The sequence below is a fragment of the Triticum dicoccoides genome, chromosome 1B, assembly GCF_002162155.2.
Source record: "Triticum dicoccoides isolate Atlit2015 ecotype Zavitan chromosome 1B, WEW_v2.0, whole genome shotgun sequence".
In the NCBI taxonomy this organism is placed as follows: Eukaryota; Viridiplantae; Streptophyta; class Magnoliopsida; order Poales; family Poaceae; genus Triticum; species Triticum dicoccoides.
In genome coordinates this window covers 135,474,695-135,481,825 of record NC_041381.1, presented here as the reverse complement: position 1 = coordinate 135,481,825, position 7,131 = coordinate 135,474,695, and positions in this window count along the sequence as shown.

Below are 7,131 nucleotides of genomic sequence, written 5' to 3'. Positions count from 1 at the left end.
CCTATGAACTTATACATATGCGCCTTCATTGCCTTAATATGTTTCATTGGCCCCCTTTCGCAAAATTCCTAGCTCTGTTCCTGTATAAATTGTGTTCTTCCTTCTATGATCAATGACAACTAACTAGTTCAAGTAATTGTTGGAACTCTGCATAATTTTGTTGTATTTACTTGTGCACGGCATATCTACGTAGAAGGTAGTTTAAGTTTTTTTATTGGTACTCACAAGTTAAATGTCAAGAGTTCTCATTGCTGAAACCATCACGGAACACGGCGTCAAAGTAGAGATGAAAAGCATAAGAGAGACATAAAGTAGACACTCTGTAGGGTACACCTCTTCTCTTTGTTATTTAGAGTAGATATCAGTAGACTTATGTGTACAATTATGACCAGCAAGTCGGATATATAGGCAGCCTGTCAGGCATGCCCACCAGCCTCCAGCTTGGCAAAGGGGAAAGACCCCTGGTGGGGTTGGTTTCCTAACACTCATGAGTCTTTTCTTTTGTGCTTTCTTGACCTTCAAGTGGGTGGTTCCCGAGAACCATGAAATGTCATGGTAACCTTTGGCTTCCTTTCTCAAAATTGTTTTTTCCTTTCATGTAATGATGTCAAAGGGGGGAGTGTATGTTCCAGAGGTCGTGAGTTCAGCGCGGTGATCGCTCTATATTGTACATATTTTTAGAGATCATTTGTTGCATGTTCCCTTCATATATTGTGTCCCACTGAACCAAATAGTTTGTTCATTATGCATGTTTACCGGTTCTTACTCCTTACCTTGTGAGCATTGCACATTTAGTATTTTATTTCGTTTTTGTTAGTTCTCTTTGTTTTCTTGTGTCTACAGGTGTTTTGGAGCAACCTATGACCAAGCACGACGAAAAGACCAAGAATGGGTTCAATCCGGAGACACCCAGGGGCAGACTTGGCCATTTCGGAGGTCGGAAAAAGTCATTATTTTCAAAGTTCTTAAAATCAATATCCGGAGACACCCAAGAACATTGAAATTGGAGTTCGTATGATGAAATGACAGCTAAAACACCGGAGGAGGGCAGAATAGAAGACGACATATCATACGACCATCCAATGGTCGTATGACATCTATACATATCCAAAGGTTGCCCTTCCAGACGGGATTCTTCACCGATTTCGTTGTCGTTCGACCCCACACGATCCTTGGCTTGTAAAGAAGATATTGGGAGAGGATTTGGCTCATCTAGAGCCCTTGGATGCAACCCATCAAGGAAGGAGGCTGGGGAGGCGCCTTGTATATCATCTTCAACCCTAGCCGCCGCCTCCACGATCGCATTCATCATCAACATGTCCATCTCCATCTCCATTGCTGTTCCATATATCACCATAGGGGAAGGAACAAGACCATGGGGAAGAAGAGGAAGCTCCACCACCATGAGCATCGGCCTTCGGGCCGGTGCCCGCTCCATCGCGCCGGCACCAGCATCACCATCTTCACCGCGCCGCCGCCGCCGCCATCATCATCATCATCATCACCGCCACGCCTTCTCCCTTCACTGGCTCGATGCGGCTTGTAATTTGACCCTGTCCTTTATGTTAAAGTAGTTGTACTTGTTCTCGGGGATACTGATGAACTAGTTTATGATTACAATTATTATGAGTTACTTGCGATCCAATATGCTCTTGTTCATGTTCTAGTTAGTATATATTCTCACGATTGGCCATGGAGGAACTATTGTCGCTGTATGGATTAGGATGTTGAGGTAATTTGAGGTGACAATAAAATTCTCAATTCTTAGTCGTTGCAAATTGATAGGGGAGTTCAGGTAAACCCTGTTGGAAATATGCCCTAGAGGCAATAATAAATTAGTTATTATTATTATATTTCCTTGTGCATGATAATCGTTTATTATCCATGCTATAATTGTATTGATAGGAAACTTAGATACATGTGTGGGTACATAGACATCACCATGTCCCTAGTAAGCCTCTAGTTGACTAGCTCGTTGATCAATAGATGGTTACGGTTTCCTGACCATGGACATTGGATGTTCTTGATAACGGGATCACATCATTAGGAGAATGATGTGATGGACAAGACCCAATCCTAAGCCTAGCACAAAGATCGTCTAGTTCGTATGCTAAAGCTTTTCTAATGTGAAGTATCATTTCCTTAGACCATGAGATTGTGCAACTCCAGAATACCGTAGGAATGCTTTGGGTGTACCAAACGTCACAACGTAACTGGGTGGCTATAAAGGTGCACTACGGGTATCTCCAAAAGTGTCTGTTTGGGTTGGCACGAATCGAGACTGGGATTTGTCACTCTGTGTGACGGAGAGGTATCTCTGGGCCCACTCGGTAGGACATCATCATAATGTGCACAATGTGACCAAGGGGTTGATCACGGGATGATGTGTTATGGAACGAGTAAAGAGACTTGCCGGTAACGAGATTGAACAAGGTATCGGGATACCGATGATCGAATCTCGGGCAAGTACTATACCGCTAGACAAAGGGAATTGTATACGGGATTGATTGAGTCCTCAACATCGTGGTTCATCCGATGAGATCATCGTGGAACATGTGGGAGCCAACATGGGTATCCAGATCCCGTTGTTGGGTATTGTCCGGAGAGTTGTCTCGGTCATGTCTGCATGGTTCCCGAACCCGTAGGGTCTACACACTTAAGGTTCGATGACGCTAGGTGACGGTGTCCTGGATTAGGGGGTACTCAATGCATCGTCTCCCGATCAGTTGGATTGTGCCGAGGACCCCCATGGCCGTATACTCATGGGCCAGTCCGAACAGCCGCCGCATACAAGGAAGAATCAACAAGACTTGGCGATCAAGACAAGGACTCCTCCCCCAGCGGCGTATTCGGCTAGGAATCTTGTTATCCTTGGCCTCCGGTGCATTATATAAACCGGGGCTAGGCTAGTCGATAGACATATACAACAACAATCATACCATAGGCTAGCTTCTAGGGTTTAGCCTCTCTGATCTCGTGGTAGATCAACTCTTGTACTACCCATATCATCAATATTAATCAAGCAGGAGTAGGGTTTTACCTCCATCGAGAGGGCCCGAACCTGGGTAAACATTGTGTCCCTTGCCTCCTGTTACCATTGATCCTAAGACACACTGTTTGGGACCCCCTATCCGAGATTTGCCGGTATTGACACCGACATTGGTGCTTTCATTGAGAGTTCCGCTGTGTGATCGGCGAAAGGATCAATGGCTCGACTGCAGGTCAACTACGACGTCGGCTTCTTCGTCACCAGCTCGACTGGTCACCTTGGCTTGACCGAGGACTGTGCCCTACCTCCGGTCGTCATGTTCGGATGAAGGCCTTCAGCAACACCAACTCCGATCTCTATCAAGATCATGGAGGAGTCATCCATGGAGCTCGGGGGCTCAACGTCAACATTGCCCTCAGGCGACCGTGCTGTTTTTCTGGACAGCAAACTTGTATCCGCCGCCATCGCCTCCTCGAGTGTCGCTTAAACGATTACTTCGGTGGAATTATGCGGAATTAAGTCTACAACAACCCTGCAAAAATTTCGTCGAGTTCCGATGGAGGAATCTCGGGCAATCTCCGATATACCGGAGCCCTGTTGAATCTGGACGAGAATCCGGACGAGTTTAGGGCGTGGTATCCAGAATCTAGTTCGGATGTCCTTTGGAGGATCCAACCGTTGATTTGCTGCGGAATTCCCGTATCTACCACCTGCCAAAAATTCAGCTCGATCCGATCGTCCAAACTCCGGGAAACTTCCGATTAGTGCATCACTTTTTGGATCTGTTTTCTGCGCGAGAATGAATCCGACCTGAATTCATCTTCTTTGTGAACGGGATCTCGGACATCCTTTTTGAAGGAAGTTTTCGTATGGGGTGTTGTATTTTATTCTCAAACACATCCCAGTAGTATTAAAAGTATTCTTGCAATACGAACTTCCCCGTCGCGCCGGTGTCAAACCAGCCCGATAACATCACTCCACGGCGGCCGACTTGCGTTAGACACCTCGTCGCTTTGTTGAGCCGAGCTCAATTTCTTCGGATCATCATCTCGGCCAGCCAAACAATAGTTCGGCATCGCGAAGGATAAATCGTCACCAACATCTCCGCCCCAATGATTACACGGAGCGGGCACACCTGCATCGCCACACGGTCACTTCATCAAGCCTGCATCGACCACGTCACGACCTGCATCGCTGGACCGGGGGCTTCATCATCTCTTCATCAACCTACTCTGGAGACTTCGGCGTCGCTGGCCGACCAGCTCCGTCACGTTAGCTGGACCGAGGGCTTTGCCTTGGCGAGCCAACCTTTGCCAGCATCGCCATGCCGTTGCTTTATCGCCCATCAGGCGATAGGTGTCCGGATCGAGTCCCAATTTTGCGAATCACCTTTCTTCGGATTGCTACAACAAATAAGCCAAGTGCTATTAATCCTAGTATTTTTTGCTTGTTAGGGTTCATTTTTCCCAATGAATTATTATTCTGGTTTGTCCGTCATATGTACGCAGGTCTATCAAATGGTGGCCACATTAATGACGGTCGCATGGTGGTTCGGTCAGTTTCCGTACATAGTCCGGCGAACGCCGCATCCGGAACTCGAACCGACCTGTGAATTCAGGCCTTGCCATGCCTTTACCGCATCACGCCGCCGCCCTGCATCGACATTGACTTCGGCACCAGGCCATATTTCTTTTATTACTCACTTTGCATAAATTATTTGTTATGCAACGATTTTTTTATTATTATTACTATTATCTCCGGTTTGCACTATTTTTTGTACACAGGAAAATGATCCAGCCGGACTATATCCTTTGGCGTCACCTCGGCTGGACGGGGGGCTTCGTCAACACTTCATTACCCCATGCCGGGGACTTCGGCATCACCCTGCCATCCTGCATTGACCGTGCTATGTCACCACTTCAGAGTGCCGAGCTCTTTGCTCCGCCACCTCGGGACCGGCTCGGGGATGGAACCTTGTCCCGCATCAAGCTCGGACCGCGTCATCAATACTGAACACATTAACCAGCTAAGTTGTCTTCATGCTCAAAGTTTTAAATTTTTAACTTGTGTTCGGCTCGGCCAAGCATTATACTTTTTTGGAAAAAAGTTGCTTGTAAAAATTTCCTTGTCCAAACTTTGTTTGTGACGCGCAAATTCAAATACCCCATTTACTTGGGGGCTTCCTTCATGAAGCTTTTTCCTCTTGCATATGGTTATACTTGTACGGCTTCGTTCCTTGTTCGTGTATTACGCCACAATATGCACCATATTGACTTAAGCGATTTGCAAGCTGGGTTGCCTGGCTCCTGTGCTTACCCCTACGTTCCCGATTGTTCGGCCAGGGAGTAAAGGGAGCACCTCTGTGATTGTCACGATCGGGTCACCCGAGCCGGACCTCAGACTGGGTGAAGCCGAAAGCTAGCGCTCTTATTGTTTTCAATCATGGTCGGCACACAACGGAACTCATGAGTACAAAAAATCTATTGCACAAGTCTCATAATAACAATGAGCACAGAAGAAAGGTATCGGTGGGGGTACTATTTTCTTCGAAGATGCTTCTTACACTTCGCAGTAATATAGCATAAGTTCCGTGAGCGCGCTTTGTCTGTTACAGCCTTATGGCCTGATTTCCTGGTTATTGGAAACACCGTCGATATTCTCGATAGATGGAGTACATAACACTTTTCGGTCCTTGACCGAAGAGGGAGAAGCCGACGGTCAGTTAAGACACGTTTAAAGTTCGATTGAACATAGATATGATATAAGTACTTCGGTACATGCAATCATTCTTTTACCCAAGTCACTTGGGGGCTCTTAAATTTATATGAGCCGTTTTATGATAAGTGTTTTTCTTCTTAGTCGTTGCAAAGTTTTTATTATTATTTATCACTCCTTTTTTCGACACAAGTGTGCGGTCACTAGCCGGGGAGCCTAATTTCTCTCTCAAAGCCGCTAGAGTTTAGTTTGCTAAACTGGCCTAGTAAGAAGTACTCCGCCTTCGGGATAGGAGGTTGAAGCCGTAGGCTGACCCACTTGAAGTTTTGAGATAGGATGTGTCATGTTAAAGCACGGCAGAAGCACCTTTTTTTTTCTAAAGTCCAATTTTCGGATTGGCACCGAACACTTGATCTAGTTCGGACATTAACCTTTTGAATAAGTTTTTTGGCTTTTCGAGCCCATGGCACTTTTCAACTATTTGTGTGTTTTCCGCACAAGTCTCACAGTGCAATGTCGGACACCTTTAGAGATTCGGCAAAAACATTCTCGGATATTGCTATATATGCATCGGTTTCGAATTGTGTCTTCGGTCAATAGTTGGATTGCCCGGCTCCTGCGCTTGCCTCCTATGTTCTGCTTTGTTCGGCTAGGTGTGCAAAAGGAGAACCACTGCGATTGTGCTTCCAGCTCACATGGTTAAGCACCTCAGTGGAGAAAGCCGAAAACTGACTGTCACAATAAGCGTAAACTGGTCGGTGATCCGATGACGGTGTTAAACGACGGGCCATTCATAACAATGGCCGAAGTGTTTACGGCTTGACCTCGACTGTCGCCGAACACTACCGGGGGCTATTAACTGGCCTCCCAAACTAAATCCTCGATATTTTGCTCTTACATTAGAGCTGAGGTTTCATGATCATGCTTAGCATGACAACCCAAAGAAAGGAACCGATAGTAGGACTATTTTCTTTGGAAAACATTTCTTCTGTTAAACAGTAATATAACATGTCTCTCCGCGTACCTTTGTTTATAAAACCGTATGGCCAGATTGCCTTGTTTGTTGTAAATCTTTGCCCTCATAAAGGCTTTATAAAGTAGGACAAACACTCCTCGGCTATTGGCCAAGGAGGTGGAAGCCGATGGTCGGTCAACAAAGTTTTGTACAATGCGGATCCGAGCATTAATGACATAAAGTACTTGGATACATAGAATCACTACACATAATTTGTGATTTTTCTATGGATATCGATCCTTAATTCGGCCTCCCGTGCCCGCATTAAGGCTCGGGGGCTACTGTGATTCGGGCTTATTATTTACAAATATTAAAGGGGCACATCGATCCCCTGATCTGGTGTTGCCACCCGACCAGTGTCTCGGGGGCTACTGCATTGCCTGTTCTATGCAAAAAAAATTAAGTGCAATAT